This window comes from Lissotriton vulgaris, chromosome 6 (genome assembly GCF_964263255.1).
Source record: "Lissotriton vulgaris chromosome 6, aLisVul1.2, whole genome shotgun sequence".
In the NCBI taxonomy this organism is placed as follows: Eukaryota; Metazoa; Chordata; class Amphibia; order Caudata; family Salamandridae; genus Lissotriton; species Lissotriton vulgaris.
Window position 1 is genome coordinate 923586608 of NC_141694.1, and position 24232 is coordinate 923610839.

A 24232-nucleotide genomic window follows, 5' to 3' on the forward strand; every position below is an offset into this window, starting at 1 on the left:
AAACGCTGTTCACAAACCTACATGTGGAGACCACCGCCTAACCTATCTTTTCTATCAGGAGCTCTCCGCCTTACTTGCGGACTTCTCCTCAAATATTTGTGTATGTTTTAGTGATAAATGATGGAGAAACCTGGAGGAGTGGCCAGAAAAAGAAAAAAAAATACTTACTTCTAAGCGGGGGAGGTTTGGCCTAAGAAGGGACTTAGGGAGAGTTGAGGAGAGGTTAAGAAGGGGCATGCAAACGCAAACGCACACCCACAAAAGGGTAAGATCATTGCTGTTCACAAACTGCACCTGTAAAGTTACCACTGCCAAATAGACTAACAAGATTCATAAATGTACTCCATCCTAGTCTTGTAGTAAGTCCAGCATCTCACATAGCCACTTAAAGGTACTGCAACACACTCACATAGAAAATAATGGAGGGGGGGCTTAAAAACCACCCCGTAAGAAATAATATGAGAATATTTTGAATTTTAAATTAGATATATATTTATTTTTTTAAGAATTAAAAGCTGTATTCAATTATTTTTTAATTAAATACATTAATATTTAAATTTTGTTTAAAAATCATTAAATACAATACAACATAATTTAAATTAATTAAACAAAAAGTCTTTAGCAAAGTTTACTAAACAGTAATTGAATATAAAAATAGTGAGGATGCGATTTAAAAAATATAAATGTAATTAATAAATTGTATTTATATAGTTACTTATTAAACGTTTAATCTGGTGATTTATTGTGCTGTAACAGTTCATTTTTTTACTTCTAGGTATAACCATTATTTTAGGTTCTTTTTACTTTTTATTGTACATTGAAATATGTTGTAATCGTCTCTAAAATCATTACTTAAACTTAATTTTTTCCTATACTTTACCATTTGGAGATCTCCACCCCAGTGGACTAGACCTCCACCTATGTGTGAAAAGTTACTAGAGGTAACTTTATACTAGTAAAAACTGTTCTAGCAGGCTCCACCCCCTGGTTTGAGGGGCAGAACCATGTACGTTCTCACGTAATAATAACTCTACACACGGTGATTTTGAAAAGCAAAAAAGTTTAAAGCTACTACTGGGTGTAGTGTTAAGTTACACCTGAGTAAATCTACAGGTGCACACTTATTTATTTATTTATTTATTTTAATACTTATAAAGCGCGCTATTACCAGTCGGTGTCCTGGCGCTGAAGTGATAATTCCTGGGGAATGGATTATACGGGTACTTAAAGGGAAAAGAGCCATGTTTTCAGATCTTTCCTGAATGTCATCAGATTCTCGTTATGTTTAAGGGAGAGAGGGAGGGAATTCCACGACATCGCAGCTCCCCTAAAAAAACTCCTTCCACCCCAGCGGGCCTTCCTGATCCGAGCCGTTTTAACCAGCCCTAAACTAGCCGACCTAAATTGTCTGCCTGGTCTGTACCATTGAAAATGATCCTGAAGGAACACCGGGCCAAGACCATGTAGTGCCTTAAAGACAATGCAGAGGGCCTTGAACATAATCCGCTTCCGCACCGGGAGCCAGTGCAGCTTCTCCAGCTCCTTGGAGACTGAGGAGAACTTGGGCAATCCCTCAATCAGGCGGGCGGCCGCATTTTGTAGAACTTGAAGCTTGTTGAGCACCCACTGTTGTGCCTCAAGAAAAAGGCTGTTGCAATAATCGATGCGTGACAGTACCAGGGCTGTCACCACCGTCTTTCTACTTCCCTCCGGAAGGAAGGGAAGAACCTTCCTAATAATTTTCAGGGTCCAATGTATAGAGGAACTCAACGCCTTGACTTGGGGTTTGAAGGTGAGTTGGTTGTCAATGATGACACCAAGATTCTTCACCTTCAAAACAGGGGGGGCGGAGGTCCCATGTCAGTAGGCCACCAGTTAGGCCTCCAAAGATTAGTGTTTGAGCCAAAGATAACCACCTCAGTCTTGAAGGAGTTCAGTTTTAAACAGCTTTTTGCCATCCAGGAGCTGACTGCAGACATGCAGTCCTGGAACCTACCTGCCACCCCCCCCCCTCTGTCCCCAGGAGCACCGAGACCACAATCTGGGTGTCGTCGGCGTAGGATGTTAACTCAAACCCAAAGGATCTGATCACTGGGGCAAGAGAGGATACGTAGATGTTAAATAAAGTGGGGCTTAGGGAGGAACCCTGCGGGACCCCCCCTGGGAGTTCGAAAGGTCTTGATTCGAACTGCCCCATTGCCACCACTTGTACCCAGTCTGTTAAAAAGGCTTTCAGGATGTTAAGTGCTTGACCATGGACCCCGCAGCCCTCCAGCCGATCCACCAGCAAAGCATGGTGGACCGTATCGAAGGCCGCTGACAGGTCCAAGAGGATCAGCACTGCCTGGCCCCCTTCATCAAGCACCTTCCGGACCTCCTCTATAGATTTAATAAGAGCGGTCTCGGTGCTGTGACCCTCTCTAAATCCATGTTGGGCTGGGTCTAGGCCTTTTGAATTACGCAGGAAGGAACAGAGTTGGGAGTTCATGATTTTCTCGACCAGCTTCGCCTTTGTGACTAGGACTCTGTGAGCAAACACCATAACATTAAATCGTTATATCATATAGTCCTTTTCATTTGAAGAGTTTGAAGACAATAATGTTTATACTGAAAAGCCACGTGTCTGTTTTCCATAGTTATTCATTTCATTATATCATTTGTTTTTGTCTGCACGGTTCCTTGATAATATATAGATCAACTCCATACCAAAAACTACGCATAATGCTCAAATTGCCCATTGCTGCTCTTGTGCTATGAGCATTTTTATTTCGTGCTCTAGCCTTTGTCAATGCGTGCCAACACAGTCACTTCCGAGAGAGGAGTTCTATTATTTTTTATTGCATTTAATTGCTTTAATCCTCTTGAATAAATACGGAATCTCATAAAGTGTTCTGCCTTCTGCGATTTTGCAGTAAATCTGCAGTTTTATGGATTAACATAGACATTGTAATGACCACACAGTTTCATTATTTGAACCAAAACTAAAACATTCTGCCAGTCAGTAATGTACACCGGCCTTCTAAAAAGGGTTGCCTTTTTCCTTCCTTAGGGCCTCTTTTACCTTTAAGGCATTAGTGAGCTGGACAGCCTGTCTATCTCAGTCTCCACTGGGCATCAGTTTGTCTGACATAAGTTGCCTTATGTTATAGGTCACCACAAATAAGGAATGCCATGTAGGAGGAGCAGATCATTAACAGATGCCCACTTGGATAGTGCAGTCTCCAATGATGCTCATCTATTGACTTTGGGCAGGGATAATGGTTTGTGAGCATCTCCTTTCTGTCTCACATGTGAAGTGTGAAGTCTAACTTACAGGCGCAATAGGCTAGTGTCTGTTTAGCACGTCTACAGAAAAAAGGGATGCTGCACCTGAGTTACATATTTGACACCTACAGTGGCACAACAGTGCTCTCCCACAGTCACCCAGCAAACTATAGGACTCACACCCTTACTATGAGGGTGCCATTATGGTATTAGGAAATTAGTACAAGTCCCTAAAGCCCCTGTGGCATACGGGTGCCCCATCCCTTCAAGCGCCCCTGAATCAATCAGGAACCCCAAAGCAGGCCAAGGTTTCCATATCTGTGGAATATGGCAAACTCCGGGCCCCCTCATCACATTCTGCAGGGGGCATCACTTTTCAATATATCACAGAATGGTCTGCGCTATTTACCACATCCGGTAAATACGATAGTCTGGTGAGGTATTTAACACATGGGATATATACCCCCAGTTCAGCTTTTTGTCCTGGGAAATGGGTAATAACATGCAGATTTGGAATTTATCACCATGAAATATGCATGTTCTACATTTTTACCAGTACTGGACCACTGTAATATCTAACGAAATCTGTCGGGGGGAAACGACAACAGTGCAAAAATTATCACTTAACTCGGAATTACAATCCCTGCTCAAACTTCTATTTGTGCAACGGGTAAGAATTTAGACTAGGTCTCAGTCATAATCTTGGCTTTTAAGACATATTTTCCTGCACCATATCACTGGGGCGCAGAGCCATTCGCAGTGTCATGTTTAAGGACAGCGTTTTATGGATTTAGGAGCTGGGCTACAGCCACATTCTTGCCATGCTGCCTGTGACATCCTAGTCCGTCATCTAATAAAGCAGCGGAAAGCATGCAACACTTACTGCAACTCTGAGAGCGACCGACCGTGCGCGTGCTTGAAAGGGAAGGATATTCTGACAGAAAAAAAAGAGTTCAAAATCCAGAGGGCGATGACAGAAAAAAAAGAGCTCAAAATCCAAAGGGCGAGCCGTGTGCATCAAACACATTTGCTGGACATTTATCAAGAACACAACCCAGACATCCAACGGAGTTAGGGCTTTTGAACCCAATCAAGTGACTGTGATGGAATGTCCACCGGCTGTGGTGCAGTGGAGACAAAAGGCTCTGCTTCTGTTTGAGATTGAGTAATTTTTCTCTGCGATACTTTGAGTTACTTTGATTTTTTTGTGATGTACTAACTAGGAGCTTCTCCACGGTTGCATGTGCCACAATTTTGCACCCGTGCTTGAAAAAGACAACAAATTACAGAGCCTACTCTTACAGCAATCCACCCTTGAGGGTTCCAAGGCGCTGACCTCAATCATATATTACATTAACCGTAAACATCTGCAATCAAGAAAAGCCACTTCTCACCAGTGGCAAGTTTGTTCCCACATGGTTTAGTGTTAATGATGACTCCTCAGTTGTAAAACTGAAGGTGATGGGACAAAGGCTTAGTAAATCCGGCCTGAATAAACATTCTTGACTGCTAATTGAAACCAAAAAATGGATTTAGAAGTATTTAGATTTACCACTCAAATGCCAAGCGTGGACATGCATGAACTCTCAAGACTAAGCAGGATAGGTTATCTTCCATATACAGGAGAATCTATGTGTCAAAGACATTCATGTGTGATTGGAACCCAAACTATCCAATCACATCTTCCAGATCCATATTTATGCACTACAAAAGAGGCGAATGTTAATCCCTTGAGTACCGTGTACAACCACTCCTTTGGATGATGACTCGAATGGAGGGCACCGTTAAAGTGTGATTCACTGTGAAAGAACAGATCTAGCCAACACCAATCCAGAAGTCACAGAAGATTTCAATCAGTCAAATGTGCTCCAGAGGTCAATGCCGTTGAAAACGACTGAGAAGTCGTAAAGGGTCAGGACCTCAACATCAAAACCATCAAACATTTTTATCTTGACGTTCAGCTATGATAAAACCTTCATCTCTGATCCTTTGGCCAGTATTAAATTGACCTGGAAGAGGTTAAATAAGTCATCAACAATGGTCATGTAGTATTTAGAGAGCTTGAACCCTGCAGATTTATTGAACTTCAGAATGCAGTCTGTGATGCCATTAAGGAATCCCAAGGTCTAACTGGGACAGAAAATAGGCCATGGAACCATAATAAAAGTGGCCCACATTTGCAAATCAGGTAGCCAAAAAAGTGGCCCAAATTCTTCAAGTAGGGACAATTTTGAACTTGAAAAGACACACTATATAGGGTTGTTGCATTATATGAGAGACTGTGTAAATATGTGCTTGTGGCAAGCAAAGTTTGTGGTAAAGTTAGAAAAAACAACAGTAAAAAAATAGTTCATGAGACCATAAAACTTGCACCAAACAGACAAAAAATTGGCCCACACACTGACCTGTCAGGCCAGCCCTTCGTGCACTGACACATGGCCCAATATGCCAGTCCGACCCAGGGGAAGCAACAAGTTCTGGAGAGGTTTGAAATGATAACCATATCAGGTTCATACACAGGCTGAAAATTATTAAGTATCCCTTTGACACCAGTGGTGTAGCTAACCCTAGCTAGCCCAAATGTTTCTTAAACTTTTCTTTGACTTGCCAGAGACTTTCCAGAGACCTTCTGCTCATTTCTACAAAGGTAGACTTTACAACAGTCTGTGTATTTGTTTTATGCTTCAAGACTTTTTTCCTATTTTCATACCAAGCAGTCCCCACATAGGACTTTTATCTGACTTTAATTTTAGACTCTTCTTCTGCTTTTGAACCAAACGATCTCTGCGTTAGACTGTCTCCTGATTTGTCTCTTTCCTTGGATGCAGACTATATTGTCTTCTTGATGACTACTTTGACTTACTATTTTTGAAAAAATTAATGCTAATTCGCCACTGAACTATATTTGGTTATGGCTACTTTCCTTATGTTATGAGCTCTGTCAATTGGCTGTATTACTATGTGTTGTTGATGTTGATTTGAATCCCACTGACTAATTAAATTTTGCCTTCTTTGGTGATTCTTAGGTTTGAATAAACCTAATGATTTTTTACATTGAATGTTGCCCTATTTACTCAAGGGACCTCATCCTTTCATTCTCACACGTCCCCAATACTGTGAATTGACATTTCGAAGTGCTGACAAACATATGTGCAAAGATGTACAAATGATAAGTGTTAGAATTTTTTCAGTACTTAATTTGTGCCGGTAGTTGCCAGTGGACTCTGACAAAACTTATTTCATGGGACCCTAAGACTTTTGTGACCTCTGAAACATTCCTTTGGTCACAGTCTGCCACTGTTTGAGTTCATAGAGGAGCGAGACACAGTTGAGCAGTCCTTTTTTTATTTTCCACAATGGACTACAGAAATTGAAGTGGGACCGCCAATAGAGTTATACTTCATCATTTGTTTTATTGGCAGCCCTTCTTCTATATCCGCAGCTGTAATGGAAATAAAAAATAAAATCCTCCTGGATGATGTGCATGCTGTTCTCTGGCTGGGCCAAATGTAGGGCCTGGAGGACAGCTATTCAAGGAGGCATTTGGGGGCATGGCCTTATAAGAGGGAGTGTAAGGTAAGGCAAAACCCCATGCCCTGGATCCCAAACACCGCATGTTCAGCCTCCTGAAAAATATTTTGGGGAACAGCACTTATATTTGTACTAATTAAACACTGTTTAGAATACCAGCAGACTCTTTGCGCCTGCACTTTTATGATCCTGCAACATTATAAAGGTCGAGTTGTTATGGCTCCGAAAAATAAGCACAAAGGCATTTTGCGACACACAACCAACCGTTTTAAACACAGTAATCTGTCAAGCACTCTCCCAGCTGCTTTCTTTCAGCCAATGATCACATTCGGTTTGGTTTTGAGCATATTTAACCTGGTCGGATTGGTGGGGAAGGGATTATTTGACACCTTTCTTTAGAAAAAGTAAATGGGTCCAAAAACAAAGTCTATATGGAGGGGAAGTGACAGACTTACAGAGGCTGGAAAAGGGGCCTACGTGCTTTGTAGACGTAACATTCTGCCTTGTGACCTGTAGGTTTTGTGCGCAGGCCTCTGAAAGTTCGACTTACTCACTTTGTATATGATGAAGGGAAGACTGCAAGGGTTAGTGTGCACTATGCAGCGACAGATGCACTGAGCCAAATCGACGCCTGTATCCAGTCACTCTATCCAATTGAGAAAGCTAAGACCCTGGCAAAGGACAATAATGTGACGTAATTGGGAGTCTCCTGTTTTAGAACCACAACTCATTTGTATTTATGTTAATACTAACTTCAGGGAACTTGGAAGAAAAAGTGAGACTTACGAGATAGAAACGTGTGCTGCTATACATTTATTGATTCTGGGAACACTTTGCATAGGTTTCCATGCCTGAGTCTAGCATATAGGCAACAACAAGAAATACTGAGAAATGAGCTCACAATCGCCCAAATTTGCATTCCCAGAACGCCTCAATTCTTAACTTAGGTTTCCTGCTTGCCACAAGAAAACCGTTTCTGCCTGTCACAAGGAAAAGCGGATTCGAGTTTATTTTAATTGTTGGCGGTAAACAAGTATTATGAGTTATGATTTGAAATAATAATAATGTTGACCACGTTTTAAATATGGTACGAATAACACACTGATATGATCCACACAGCCTTAGTGGAATGCATTTCATTATCTAAGCCACTTTGATTATTGTTTAAAAAATGATTAAAGTCTTTTCTGTTTCTGAACTCAATAGATCATTTTAAATTTTTTCTTGGGTAGCATAGGATAAATAGTACTTATTTTGATCAGGTACAGAAAAATATTTAGCTAAGTATGTCCTGCCAGGATATGAAGTAATACCACTCATCTGAACCACACCACAGCGAAAAATAATACTTATGGAACAATTGGCCAATCGAACCTTTCAGGAGTAAGTTACATTTTATTCCAGAATACTGTGCTATGGAACATAATGTGTGCGCCTGGGGAATTTTGCAATGAGTATAGTCTGCCTACAGAAAAGAGTTATGATGCAAGTGACTAATCTAACTTTTAAAACGCAACCTGGTTACTGCGAGTACATCCTGGCTTACCCTTTCAGCCTTGGCTCTAACAGCAATGCGTTGGTGCAGAGAAATTCATTAGTTCTTCTGCAACAACTTACCGAAACAACAGAGCAGTAAACAAAACGTCACGAAGGACATAAAAGGCCCAAACCAAGTTGTTTGCAGGGATGATAATTTAATAACTAAGATGCTAAAGAGATGAAGAAAATCTGATTAGATATCGAATCTGTTGGCATCAATAAATTGGGTTATTTTTGTATAAATATTACGGAGAGCTGCAATGCATTTGGTTTTGGCACTTCAGGAAAGCAATTACACAAAATACACTGGCGCAAGGAAGCGTTCTTCCTAGAAAGGACTTAGCTACAAAGTGTCCATTCTGAGACACGTCCAAGTTTTCCAGTTACATTGGGCTCCCAACAAAATCAGTACAATATGTTCCAGTTGATCCTCTACAGTTCTATTCAGCATTTCAGCACTGAACATTTCTCTTTGTTTCTGCTTCTTCTGTCTGTGATGTAGAGAAATGTCTATTTATGGCAGGTTCACTGGAGTTCATCCAGGCATACATCAGCTTCTTCGGTACCAAGCTGTTGTGCACCATCCAGGGCGTATGTATGTACTCTCTGAAAGCACATCACATTTTAAGTGCCATCGGAAATAGTTTTCCCTTACTCTTACACCCCATTTCTGCACTTTGCAACAGCTGCAAACTTTGCTTCCAGAGAGTTACCAATGTTTTGCTTATAAATAAGCAGTCTACTTAACAAGTTATCGTTTGAACTGGCAGAGGGTCTGTTTCTAGATGGAGAACAATGATTTGTTGTGATGGTGAGGTGATGATGGGACTCTCTAAAGTCCTAAAAAATGTCTGACCTTTGCCTTGAAAGTACATTTAAAAATGACAATATATCCCTTAATCCCCATAAACGTTTAAACAGAACATCTCTAGAGACAGATTCCATTTAGAACAGGTGTCTTACTTTGATTACCATGAGAAATGCTTTAGTAAAGTTACAAATGTGTTCAGCCAATTTTTCAAGAGTTCGGCCATACTTTTGCATTGAGGTTGAGCTTTAGAAATGTTTTCTGCAATGTTTGAGACAGAAGCGAAGTCTGCTGGTGTGCAAAACCCCTCTATGCTCGAATACTGGGGGTCGTAACAATTGTACAAAACTAGTTCCAAAGAGTTAATGCAGGGGTGTTCTTCTGTAGCCAAACTATCTTGACCTAGCTCATGACCCTATCCTACTCAACATAGAATTCAAATGTTCTATTGGATTCAGAATCAAAAAACACTTCATTCATTTATTAGATAATGATCATAAAAGTATATCAAAAATCATAAAGTCAAAAAAGCATAAAAATTTGATATAGCAAACTTACAGTATTACAAGTGTGTAACAATGTTCAAAAATGATTCCATTCGTCAGATGACAACAACTAATATGCATTTAAAGATTAAAACAGTAAAGTCCTACAATAGTAAATCACTTATTTAAGACAAAGACCAACACTAAAACACACCACTGGTGAAGAAAGCATTTGGAGAAAGATCATGGCTAGGTTATATCTTTTTTAACTACTTTCTCTTAAAATGTGGAATAAATACTTTTTGAGAAAAAAGTATAGAATTTGCAGAACAAAACATAATATGAAGTAAACTCTGCATCAAACTTTCATCACAGGGGCACATTGAAGTGGTCCCTGCATCGAATTGGTTCATCGGAAACATGATTGCAATCTAATAGTATGAGGTCTAAATCTAGTGAGAAGGGATTGTTTCCAGGAATTGTTGACCACGTCTAAATATGGTTCAATGACCGGCGTTGTTTGAATCCTTACATAATCCTGGTTAGATGGCTTTTTGAGCTACATCAGACTTTTCTCTCTTGGACTGTCGTCCATAAAGGACAGTTAAACCAGATTTTTATCAAGGCTTATTATAGTCTGAAGATTAGTAAACAGGGAACACCTACCCTGTCAGTAGAGGCTGAACCATACATATGATAACCACAGCATCTTTAAACCTTGAACACAAGAAATACTGTTCTGAATCATTTCCCAATTTAGAGAAGTGTGTTCATTACACCAGATTGAGCACCACAGAAAAAGGGAAGGTGAGCCAACCTGATATGATCCTCTACATAACTCACAACAAAATCTTCATCAAAGGCAAAGTTAGAGCTACCCAGTGGGACCACTAATAGATGGCGAAGAACACTGTTTTCTTCAACCTAAAGACTGCTTACGTTCCTTTAACCCCAGATACTGGACCCATAACTCAGAATAGGAATGGCCTTACAGTTGTACATTTTCAATAGAGGGGCAATCACTTTATTCCCAATGCTTGCAGCCAGATTAAAAAAACACATCTGCAGACTGATCAGCATTCAACTTCTTGTTTGCCAAGAATTGATCCCAGGAACCATTCCCATCAAAGGTCACACCCAAGTAAGGGAAACGATTCACCCTTCCTATACGGTGGCCCTTGATTGATTACACCTTGGTCTTCCTGTTGTTTAGCACACAGGCCATATGGAAAGTTTTAGAGAAATTGGCTGCAAGGTTCAGCTCTTCCAAGAAGCAAACAAAGGTATCAATTAATTATTTTAGCCAATTGTGAGTTCTAGCAATAAATACAGAATATTCAGCATCTAAGAGCAGAGGTAGGTGCTTGCTCTTGACTGCCGGCAGGTCTTGCCTCTTCTCTACGAGCCTCTCCTCTAGATTATTCATATGTAGTAGGAACAAGATTGGCAGAATGGCACACCCTTGTCTCATGCCCTGAACATGGTCAAAAGAGCTGGTACATTCCCCTGTTACCTAAATCTGACAGAGACTGCAAGATCAAAACGTAGATCCCAGACAAAGCCAACAAAATCGCTGTCTATGCCTTCGGCTAGCAGTGACAGGCACAACTTAGATCTATTCACACTAATGAATGTGTACTTTAGGCCCATAAAGGACAGACATGAAGGGCAGTAAATAGCTACATTATATTTACTGATGAGCAGATACAAATTTAAACACTGTTCCAAGGTCCCTACACCTGTCTTAAACTCATAATTCTCCTCCAACAGTATTAAGGGCTGTTTGGTCCACACCATGAGTCAATCTAGCACTATTCTTATTATTATCGTCACTGCTGAGCCCAGTAATGAGATCGGACAAGATCACTTAGGGACATCTCAATCTTTTTTTTTTAAAGAGGAGCTATAATAATTGATCTCCATGATGAGGGGAGTTACCTTTTACATGCAAAGTTCATGATATTGCTAAGTAATGGAACACACAACTCATCTATCAACTTATATAGGTCCATTGAGACCCCATCAGGACCAAGAGCTTTATTAGAGGGACTTTTCAGAAAAGGGTGAAGTCACTTTGTGTAGCTTGAACTCAATAGATAAAGGATAAATTGGGACAACCAATGACTCTCCCTCTTCGTCCTCTTCTGAGAGACTATATATATTAGTGAAGTGGATTGCCCACCACTCTGGCTCAATATTCACAGTCAGGGCAGGTAATGGATTTTTTTGCATTTAGTGGTGGTAGGCGCCTTCCAAAATGCATCTGTATCCCGAGTTTACAGCTCGAGACAAAATTTTAACAGGCGTTGGTTTGTAATTTCCTTCTTCTTTTCAGGAAAGGTTTATAAAGAGTTTGGTATTGGGAAATTATCTCCCCATCCTTATCTCGCTTTTCAATTTCCCACATAGCCTTCTATTTGCTAGACTGCATGTACATTAGGGCCACAGCAGGTGCATTTAGTGGGGTTCAAGAGTAGATCTCTTGTTTTGATACTCAAGTTAACAAAAGCCTCCATATGCTCTGGAAGGGTAAATGAAAATACGTAAGATCTAAATTGGCCCCCATTAGCTTATGCAATAGCGTTCTCAATTCAGCAAATTTCTACACAACCCTTGTGTTGTTGTTCTTTGTCCCTAGCTTAATGCAACCACTATTAGTTACAGACATTGTACCTTTGGGGGTTGTCATGGTCTAGGTGAACGTGTTATGGTCACTATATTAACTTGGGATAACAACTACTGCTAAGATATAATAAGTCAGATTTGCTGAGGTGAAAATATAATCAATACCCAAACTATGCCCATATGCAAGCTAAGTAGACAATACATTACTGTTGAGGCGAATTAGTCAAAGAGAGAACATAAATCTTATTCCACTAAATAATAATTAATTAGTATTCCACACGTAGATTCATGTCTGGAAGCCCCCTCCTTCAGGTTTAAACAGAAAAAGAGATTATCAGATTGTGATACAACTCTAGAGCCCAAATTGAAATTACAATCTCCCACCCCCAACAAATTATACCCTCTTCCAAGGCGGCAAGTCAAATTAGGCAGATCATCTATCAACTCAAATCAGCTACTAAAATGTAATTTGTCCTTTCATGAGAAGTGAGTATTACAAAAGTTAATCACCACCAAGATAAAATTACCCGGCCATTTAAGAAAACAAGGCCTAGTTGAGTGGGAAATACACTGGTAGAGGGGTGATTCTGGATGGGAGACTAGTCCTAAGCCATGAGGACAGCACTGCTTTCACCCTGCATGATGGGGAAATGGTGGCAGAATCTGAAAAGCACACACAGACTTTAGAGTATAGGATGTTCGTGGTCCTGCAACAACACAATGCCAAATTGCTGGATAAAATCTAGCCTTTTCCCATCAATGAATTTAGGGGTAATAACCACAATGTTCCAGGTGACCACTTTCATATGCAGGGCTTAGTATAAGACAGTTTGTCTTCAGTAGGTCTTTGATTTGGCTCACTTTAGGGCTCCAGTGGGGTCATCTTGTCAATCATTGGCACGCAAGTCTGAAATTGTGGAAAACCTATTCGAAATACAGATATCGACCACACACTTAGGCGCACGGCCGATGTCAAAAGCACTCTTGATCGCTCCATAGTGCAGCTGTCATAGCTCAAATGTCTATAAAGCAAAAGCCTAGTGGCAGGACACTTATGTTAGTAGATATCAGTTGGGTCTTGTTTTGTATCCTTTCATGTAGGTTAGGATATCTAAAGTTGATGCAGACACTATCCATCTCATACAATTTAGTCAAAGGCCATATCCAAGAAGATCTAAGCACCATCAAGATATTAAAGGAATTCCTCAGACTAAAGCTAGTATTGTTAAATAACTAGAATGTGACATATGTTTTTAGCTGGGCTGGGCCATAGATTCCAATGGCTCAGGCTTTAAACTGCGAACATTAGTCAAGACAACAACCCACTGGCAAACAGCAGGTGTAGATGTATAGTCTGTGGGGGCGATGAATTCTGCAACTGGGCCTCAGACTCTTGGCCTAATGCATATGGTCGAGCTATCGATGAATTAGCCATCCCCAGACTCAATTTGGATAGTTCTGTTCATACGGTTCTATGGGGACGCTTTGCGGTGATCACTATCCTATTGTCTTGAGATAAATGTGGCATGCTCTGTTCATGTGTTGTCTTCAGGGGCAGCAATTAGGCCCAAACGATTTAGACCTCGACTTCCCATCCCCCAATTTCACAATCACTTCTAGAAGGTTAAGGGGCATACAAGTCCATTGATACAAAAACACTTTACATTTCATATTGAATCAGTATGCACAGTCAAATCCATTGTTCCTGATGAACCAGGTGCTTCTAAATTCTTTTTGGGCTGGGCAAGCTCCTTTGTAATGTGCGCTGCTGGAGATTTTTTGATTTTTCTCTTGCGCTTAGGTGCAGGCTCTGCATCCAGTGTTATTATCCCACAATCCATGGCAGAACCCTCGCTTGCCAATTGTAAAGTATGTTCTGTAATTGTGGCAGACAAAAGATTGTGCATTTGGGCCTCAGTCTCAAAGGTGCTTGAAGTTGTAACAGCAAGCAGGTCACTAGGAAGAGAGAGACACCTTTCTACCAGCTCTATCTTCTCTAAGAGTATTCCTACAGCCTGTGTGAGAAAAACATGAATGATCGAATATTTAGCATCTCTTTCTATAGGTCCCCCTGCCTTTCCTTTTATATGGAAAGATTCATGAGTGTTGGCCCAGATCAATCTCCTTTGGGCTCTGACTGGCGCAGATGTACCTGCTCTATGCCCAGCCTTTGCACCCGGATGAGTCCTGTGATGCGGGAATGGTAGGGTGTGCTTTATAGTGCCAGATAGTGACATTTCCTGCTGCCACTAGCCACCAACAGCAGGGTCCCCTAGGAATTGTAGTGTCCTGCGATCAGCAATGTCTTGTGAAGCGGGTAGTACGGTGCACTTTATAGAGCCAGACAACAACAGGCTACACTTCCTCTAGTCACCAGCAGAAGTGACACCTGGGACTTGCAGTGAACTGTAATGAGCAATTTTCCACTCGTGTTCCTAAAAGTAGGGGTGGTAGGCTGCGCTTTATAGCGCCACATAGTCACAGGCCCGCCTCGTCCAACCACCAACAGCAGGGTAACCTGTGAATTGCAGAGTCCAGTAATCAGCACTGCCCAGCTCGCGTTGCCTCAGTAATACCTCTTCTCCTTTCCATTGTTTGGTGTTTTATATTTTTATAATACTGCATAAGTGATCAGTAGTTTGATTTTAGGAAGTTTCTTATTGGAGCAATTCTCAATATTGTGATTCTCCTATTGTAGCTGGGGTGTGATTTTCTCAAAAATCTTTTTTACAATCCAAGAGTGGATGATATTGCAGTGGTTGCAGCCAAGCCATGAGTGATGCTTTCCCTCTAGAATCCAAATCTAAAATGAACATAGATGAAAGGTAGAAGTAGGAGGTGTCTGGAAAACAGGAAGCGGGCGTTACTCCTGCGCGTACTGTAGCCGCCCTCTCTAGGACACTTCCCCATAAAATTCAGTTAATAGGAGGTTCTATGTTCATAATCCTTATTTTAAATTTATTCGACTGGCCTGTTCGTAAGGTGAGCCATAGGTTCATTCATCGTGTTTGTTGTAAAGTTATGCATGCGCAAACATTATTTTAAGAGCTCTCATAGAGAAGCTGGTCTGTTTGCGCCCTGGGCGCATGTGTTTTTCTAACATTCTATTGTGTTGAATTTGGTACTCAGTCTTATATAAACATAAGCAGACATACTTTTAGTGAAAGGTTGGGCTTGCTGTTGTGATTTTCTATAAATACCATCTTAGGAAGTCTGGACCATTCAGATCTACATCAGAACCAGAGGCTCTGTACTTAGTAAACGAAACTGCTAACCCAGCAATATTTGTTGGATAAAAATAATTAGGACACTGGTTTTTATTTCAGAGGGTTAATATATGAGGATATCATATACCGGTCTATGTCTATAAAAATCTGCTATGGAATCTTGTAGTTACTGTAGTCACAAAATCCTCCTGGCACATATTACCCATCCTTTGACTTGTGTTATATTTTCGATTTCACTTCAGAGACAAAACCTCACTTTCTTTTATTCTGCCTATATATTCGGGTGTATGGAGAAAGTGTCTTTTTCTGTTTTTCAAATCACTGTGTATGAAATAAAAACAAAAAACCTTGAAGTTTCCCATTCATAGTCAGTTCATCATAGATCACACTCTTCTCTTGCAAGCCAACACAGTGCTCAGTGCCTCACAAAGGGCAATACCTGCTGCAATAAAATATTTTTCCTTTGATTATTTTCAAGACTTGACGTTTGTGACCACATCTTGTAATGGCAGGGAAAACAGCTATCTCTCACTTGTGGAAAGCCAGCCAAATCATTTGCCAAATCTACAAGTTTAATTTTTTTAGAACATTTGAAGCAGTTATGTCCAATGGTCGAAAAGCTGCAAATAAAAACAAAAAACATTTTTCAATAGAAACATGCTCTCCTGCCATGCATAGTGATGTCATGAAAGATCTCATTTCCGATGTCATCAAATATGTTATAAATAATGTCATAGAAATTGTAATGAGTGATTTAATTTGTGAGGACACACACAGTGTATAGTGAGGGCATGAGCTATAGTTACTTAAAATAACTATAATTTGTGAATGTCATTGTTTATTTTAGTTTAAAAATGTTTCATTGTAACTGACATTTTCATCTAACTATAACATCACTTTAACCTTTGTTCTTTTCAGTTAATTTCTGAGGTGTTTGAATAAAAAGTAACATATTACTATATCTAACTATAATGGCACTTTAACCTTTGTCTATTTCAGTGAATTTCTAAGGATTTATTACTGGAAAGTAATATATTACATATAATATATTATTACCATACGTAACTATGGCAACATACCACAATGCATGGCCAAGGGCCCTTGGCTGTGTGCAGCGAGGGGTTGGCCTCATGGGCAGCCAGCACCGCCACAGTGCAAGGCAAAAGATTTTTTTCCCTGCATTTGTCCAGGGGTTTGGCAGTCCCCACACAATATCCAGGGGTTCAGTGAATCCCTTCCATGTCCCCTTATATCATTTTTTATTTTTATTTTCAGGGCACACAGACAGAGTCCCTGTGTCCTGTAAATATGGCTGCAACATTTCTCTCCTTGGTGCGGCAAGCCAATCAGAGCACCATCTCCTGTGGACTTGGTGAAGCTTCTCTGTAGCGAGGCAGCCGAAGGGGGAAAAAAACCCATGGGCAATCAGATCACTCTATTTTTTAAAGTAAGTGTGAATTAAAGTTGCCGTAGGGCACAAGTTATCGTTACTTGAGATAATCATAACTGGTAAACTTCAATGGCTTTCTTAGTAGAAAACAGTATATTTTAACGGACATTTTCACCTAGGGCTTTTTAATCTGAAGTAAGATATTATTACAATATCCAACTATAACGTCACTATAATTACAATTTTTTCTATGAATTTCTATGGATTTTTACATGTAAAGTAACATTTTATTGCTATATGTAATGCCAACCCCCCACCAGGCACAGTCTTAGGCCTGCAGCCAGGCCTTGTACCCAAGTGGTTGAAGGGCATGGTACCCAAACCCCAAACTCCTACGGATGCACATGGCTGAAAATTAGGGATGTCATTTTAAGTAAGGTCGAGCTACAGCCCTTGTCAAAAGGTTAGAACACCAAACTATAAAAATGGGCCCACTGCCTTCAAGAATGGGTCAGAATATCAACATATACAAAGGTTATGTAGTGTCTCTATCAGAAAATGACCAATAATTATAATTAAATCTGTCTTTCTTTAATTCATACAGTTCCATGTTTAATAAAAGGGATCCTCATTAAGAAATGTAATACAGCTTTATTTGAAAAAACATTAACATGACTTTGAAGCTTTTTAAAACATTTTTCAGGCAACCATAGAACAGATTACAAGGGAGCTCTGAACTCCAACAAAATATGCTCCCTTCCCTTTTTGCATTAGTAGTTCTGGAGATGGGGTCCCTGGGGCCACGCAGAGGCTTAGGACTGGGAACCTTGCACCCATCCTCTTTGAACAACATGGTGCACTCTGGGGCAAGGGGTCCCAGGTCCAAAATCAGGTCAGAAAAGGGGGCCACAAGCATCACCCCCAAAAATTATTTATATACTCCAGAGCACTGGTCCACCCGGGGGGTAATTTTTATTTAAAAATTATTAGCGTTCACCATTCTGTTTTCTTTTGAACCTTGATCATGTGGGCGTACTGCAGGAATGCAGAACAAAAATATTTTTTCTTTAAATTTGGCCTGGGTGGGGGTTGCTCTGAGACTGCCCTTCAAAGGCTAGGGGGCAGCAGAGTTTCTCTGCGTTGCCTCCCTATATTGCTTTTTAAAACAGTTTCAGGACAGAAGACTAGTTCCATTAGTCCTCCTGTAATGGCCATTGCAACGTTTGTTTATGTGATGCTGTCAGCCAATCAGAGTGCTCACTCCCACTGGACCCTCACTTCCAAGGAAGCTAGGTGGCTGAATGGGAAAAGATGCCCCCTCAGCCAATCAGAATAATCTATTTTTTTAAGTTGTGCTTGCAAGACTTTCTCAATAGTCCTGGGAACCCAAAAGTCAAGATATATAAATATATTCAATTTCTCAAAATCCATTTAATGGATTAACACCAAATCAGAAAAAGTATGCTTTCCAGACCAAGGTCTGGCTTCCTGCCAAACTTAGGGCAATTCTGTTCAGCCGTTTTCGCTGTAGCGCGTTCCAAAAATCCCTATGGAAATTGCATAGGAATTTTTCATTTTTGGCGTTCCCCTTTTCTTTGGCCCCCGCTTGATGGATCACCCTAAACCTTTCCAGGAAAGAGCTGTGCAAAAAGGGAAACTTATTTTACAAAGTTTTGTGTAGATTCATCAAATAGCGCACAGTTATTAGCAAGCAAAAAAGCCATTTACTATAGAACCTTAACTGTAACTACCCAGCAACAAATGCCACTGTATGTATGAGTGTGTGTGTGTATGTATATATATATTCACTGAAAAAACCATAGGTTTCACACCAGTTATAGTTAGCTGGAAATTTTACTGACATAAAACCATTGAAATTCCACGTTATAGTTAGTTGGACTCACTATAACTTGCGCGTATAATGCACTGCTGATGACGTCACATATTACATCACTCATGACATGGTCAGTGACATCACTCATGACATCACTGATAACACCATCCAGTGAATGTGTGCCTTTCTGAAAAATAATTATGTTTTATATATGTATATGTAAAGGTCAATAGAAAAATAAATGTTTAAATAAGTGTCTTAATAGATGTTTTAAAAAAAAAAATTATTGGTTAACTGGCTTATTAAGTGTATTTTAGTGAATACATATATTAACGAGTACTGTTTAAATATTTAAATGTTTGTATCAGTGTTTCACTTTGTGTATAAGTGGCTGCATGGGTTGGTGAGTAGCTACATGTGTGTGTATATGGGTTATTAGATGTTTTTTTTAGTATCAGTATGAGTGTCTGTATAGTTTGGTGGGGGTATTACTTAGCACATAGATGCATCAATGACTGACTCACTGTTTGTATGTGTTTGGAAGACGGCATATGTGCAGGACTGTATGGATGGATGAGTGTGTATATGTGTGTGTTAGTGAGTGAATGACTGTCTCAGTAGTGTCTTTATCAGTAACTACATATGTTTTAATCGAGTATATGTCAGTATTGATGTATATAAGTGAGTATATGTGAGAGTGAGAGATTGTAAGAGTTCCTGTTTAAATAAGTATGTGTTTCGATAAGTGATTGTTTAAGAGAGTAAGTATGTGTATGTTTCCTTAGAAGTAAGGTGGTAGTGTGTGTATAGCTGTATATGCAAAGAAATGGATGTTCAATAGTTTATTTGCATGTGTGAGTATGTGTGTGAGCAACTTTTGGAAGACTGTCGATGTGTTACAGGATGAATAGGTGTATCACTACATATGATGAGTGAGTATATGTATGAGTGACTACATAGATCTGTTGGTGAATTAGTGGATGTGTATATAAATGGTGGAATTACTGAATTGGTTGTTGTAACTGGTAATGGTATCTCCTTTTTTTTGAAAATTTTAGTTTCTATTTTTGAATATGTGTTTCAAGGGTTACAGTGAAAGGAGGTCTGTCACTCTGTCACAAGGATGGTGTCATCAGTGATGTCATGAGTAATGTCACTGACCATGTCATGAGTGATGTAATATGTGACGTCATCAGCAGTGCATTACACGCGCAAGTTATAGTGAATCCAACTAACTATAACGTGGAATTTCAATGGTTTTATGTCAGTAAAATTTCCAGCTAACTAAAACTGGTGTGAAACCTATGGTTTTTTTCAGTGAATTTAATAGGTTTTTTAAATGCTAATTCCTAACTATAACTGGTGTGAAACCTATGTTTTTTTCAGTGAATTTCATAGGTTTTTTAAATGCTAATTCCTTTCTATATCGAGGTTCTAACCTACGATTTTTTTTATAAATTTGCTGTTTTGAGTAAGTATTAATTATTATTTGGTTTTTTTTGTTTTTTTTATCATTTTTTCCTGGGGCGCTCCGGGTGCGCGCTCCGGTAAGCTCTCCGGAAAGCGCACACAGAGCGCTACTTTCGTTCGTGAAAAAAAATATGAATGAAAAGTAAATAATAACGCAAGACATTAGTACCATACATATAAAAGCAGTTTTTTTTTTAATAAGGAAATGATAATGATTTTGCATTTCCGTGAAACTATCAAAACGTCACTTCGGCACGCCGCGTAAGCGCCCCCGGAAGCGCCTACGTTCGCGCCGCGTATGCGCCCCGGAAGCGCCTACGTTCGCGCCGCGTGTGCGCACCCAGAAGCGCTCCGGTGCGCGCAGCGTCAGTGCGTCAAGTCATGTGACCCTAAAATAACACTTTTCATTGGTTGCTAACAGTTTTTTTTACAAAGAATGAAATCCCCACCCATTTCCTTCACTTCTTCTTTCACTTTTGTGACTGAAAGACCTGCTTTTTTGCTCTTGCATCTTTCTGGGTTAATCATGGCTGCCAGACCATCCAGCAGTGAAGATGAGCCTGAATTCATCGATGAAGAGCCTCCTCAGCCAAAGGTGAAGGAGCATTTCATTTGGAAATTTTTTTCAATACCACCTGACCAAAAAAAGGTGAATGCTCCAAAAGTGGAGTGCAGGATCTGCAAAAAAGACCTGTCACGGGGTGACCCCAAAAAGAAATATTCTTTTGGGAACTTCACAATGATACGGCATGTGGAGAGGAGGCACCCCCAGAATTTTGCCCGGGAAAGTGTCAGGGCTCTGGCACAAGAGGTTCCCAGTGATAGGGCCTCTACATCCACCGGAGGAGCAACTACTTCTGTGAGGGGGCGATCGCAGGAGCAGGTGTCCTGAAATGCAGATACTGCGATCAACTCCTTACCTATGGGGAGCAAAGTGTCCTGCTCATGGTTCGAGCATTGGAGAACCATCACTGCCGTTCCCAGCCCTAATTTCTTTTGTTTTTTTTGCTCCTGTTGAGCAGTTTCCATTCCCTGTTTTTGTTTAGGTTCTTAAAAAAGAAAAAGAAGAAAAAAAAAAGTTCTTTTCAGAACTACCTCCAATTCTCATCAAAGAGCTATATTCTTAAAAAAAAGAAAAAGAGTAAGTGAAGTGGAGTGCATTGATAATGGAAAGGAAAATGAGTACGAAAGAACAGAAAAGTATGAGAGGAGAAAGGAAGTGAAGTAAGGGGACTGAAAGAAGGTGAGTGTTGGGAAGGAAAGAAAGGAGAAGGAGAGTGAATATGGGGAATGTGGATATTCAAAGAAAATGTTGAAATGGAACAGGGGTGTGGAAGGGTAAGAAAAGATGCATTTCTGGAGTTGAAGACTGAAGGCCTCATTTATGAGGGCATGCGTCACTTTTATGCCACCAGAGCGTCACTTTTTGTCACGCACCAGTGCTGTAAAAAATGCACCTTATTCAGTCATATTTACAAAGTGACACATCTAGGTAGATGCGTCACTTTGTAAGCCCCTGCGCCACATTATACCTACGTCAAGTGTAAAGTATGCAAAAGGGACGTATAGACGCAAGAAAGGGTCGTAGAGGTGACGCAGTGAAATCTATGAGATATCACTGCGTCACTTTTATGACGCTGTTGCGTCCAAATCTTACGCCTGTATCACAGCAAGCATAAGACTGATGCAAGCCCTTTCACATGGGGCCTGGCCCCATGTGAAAGGATGAATTGCTGGAGTTGCTTCATTTTTGAGACACACTCCAGCAATGCATCACTTTTGCGCTTACAGATACGTCTGAAATACTGACGTATCTGTAAGAACTTCCAACATAATACGTCATAAATTTAATATGACGCATGAGTAGATGACTGAAGGCCTCATTTATGAGGCCATGCGTCACTTTTACGCCACCGGAGCGTCACTTTTTGTGACGCACCAGTGCTGTAAAAAATGCACCTTATTCAGTCATATTTACAAAGTGACGCATCTAGGTAGATGCGTCACTTTGTAAGCCCCTGCGCCACATTATTCCTACGTCAGGTGTAATGTATGCAAAAGGGACGTATTGACGCAAGAAAGGGTCTTAGAGGTGACGCAGTGAAATCTATGAGATATCACTGCGTCACTTTTATGACGCTGTTGCGTCCAAATATTACGCCTGTTTCACAGCAGGCGTGCAAGCCCTTTCACATGGGGCCTGGCCCCATGTGAAAGGATGCATTGCTGGAGTTGCTTCATTTTTGAGACACACTCCAGCAATGCATCACTTTTGCGCTTACAGATACGTCTGAAATACTGACGTATCTGTAAGTACTTGCGACATAATGCATCATATATTTAATATGACGCATGAGTAGAAGACTGAAGGCCTCATTTATGAGGCCATGCGTCACTTTTACGCCACCGGAGCGTCACTTTTTTGTGACGCACCAGTGCTGTAAAAAATGCACCTTATTCAGTCATATTTACAAAGTGACGCATCTAGGTAGATGCGTCACTTTGTAAGCCCCTGCGCCACATTATTCCTACGTCAGGTGTAATGTATGCAAAAGGGACGTATTGACGCAGGAAAGGGTCTTAGAGGTGACGCAGTGAAATCTATGAGATATCACTGCGTCACTTTTATGACGCTGTTGAGTCCAAATATTACGCCTGTTTCACAGCAGGCGTGCAAGCCCTTTCACATGGGGCCTGGCCCCATGTGAAAGGATGCATTGCTGGAGTTGCTTCATTTTTGAGACACACTCCAGCAATGCATCTTTTTTGCGCTTACAGATAGGTCTGAAATACTGACGTATCTGTAAGTACTTGCGACATAATGCGTCATATATTTAATATGACGCATGAGTAGAAGACTGAAGGCCTCATTTATGAGGCCATGCGTCACTTTTACGCCACCGGAGCGTCACTTTTTGTGACGCACCAGTGCTGTAAAAAATGCACCTTATTCAGTCATATTTACAAAGTGACGCATCTAGGTAGACGATGACATCACTGATGACATCATACTGTGAATGTGTGTTTCTGTAAAATTTAAATATGTTTTATATATATATATATATATTCCAAGGTGTATTGAAGAATGACTGGGTGTATAAGTATCTGAATGGATGATTTAGTAGGTGTGTGACCGACTGTATAAGTGAGTGATTAATTGTGTCTTACTGAATCCATGGGTTAGTGACTAAACTGTGTGAATGTTTGTATTAGTCTGTCAGTTGGTGTGTAAGCGGCTGCATGGGATGAGAGTAGGTACATGAGTGTCTATATGGGTTTTTGATTGGTTGTTTGAGTATCCGTATGGGTTCCCGAGTGTCTGTGTGGGTGGGTGGGGGATGTGACTCTGTGGATAGATGTGTGAGTGGGTAATTCACTGGGTGTATGGGATCAAGAGGGCATCTGTCAAGGGCTGTAGGGTTGGGTGAGTATATTTATGGGTGTGTTGGTGAGTGAGTGGTTGTCTCAGTAGTACATGTGTGAGTAACTATATATGTGAAAGGCAGAATATGTGAGCGTTGGGGTATATAAATCACTATAAGTGAGTGAGTGATTGTGAGAGTGGATGTATGGATGAGTGTGTGCTTGTATCAGGGATTGTATAAGAGAGTAATTGAGAGTTAGTATCTATGAATAAGTGAGGTGGTGTGTGTATAACTGTATAGGTGAGTAAATGGGAGTGTGAATGATTATTTGCATTATGGACAAGGTGTGTGAGTAACTCTATGGATGAGTGGTGATGTGTGAGTGTCTTTATAGGTCTGTGAGTGCAAATGATAGTGCTGTATTGATAAGTGACTGCATGTATGAGTGACTGTATGAGTGAATGAGTGGACGTGTGTGTAGACCTAGGAATCAGTGAGTGGGTATGTAGTAACTAGAATTGGTGTGTCTATGGTTTCGAAAATGGTAGTCTATATTTTAGAGTGGGTGTATCAAAGGTTATATTAGGGTATGAGGAGGTGCAATAGGTTATCACGTAGATGATGTCATCGGTGATGTAATTTGTGATGTCATCAGTGATGTCATCAGTGATGTCACTGACTATGTCATGAATGA

General features: G+C 40.4%; 1 protein-coding gene across 1 annotated transcript in view; it reads right to left on the minus strand.

Moving 5' to 3' along the window:
- Nucleotides 1–24232, minus strand: part of SLC24A3 (solute carrier family 24 member 3) — a 1194917-nt gene that overhangs the window by 971039 nt on the left and 199646 nt on the right. The window lies entirely within an intron of this gene.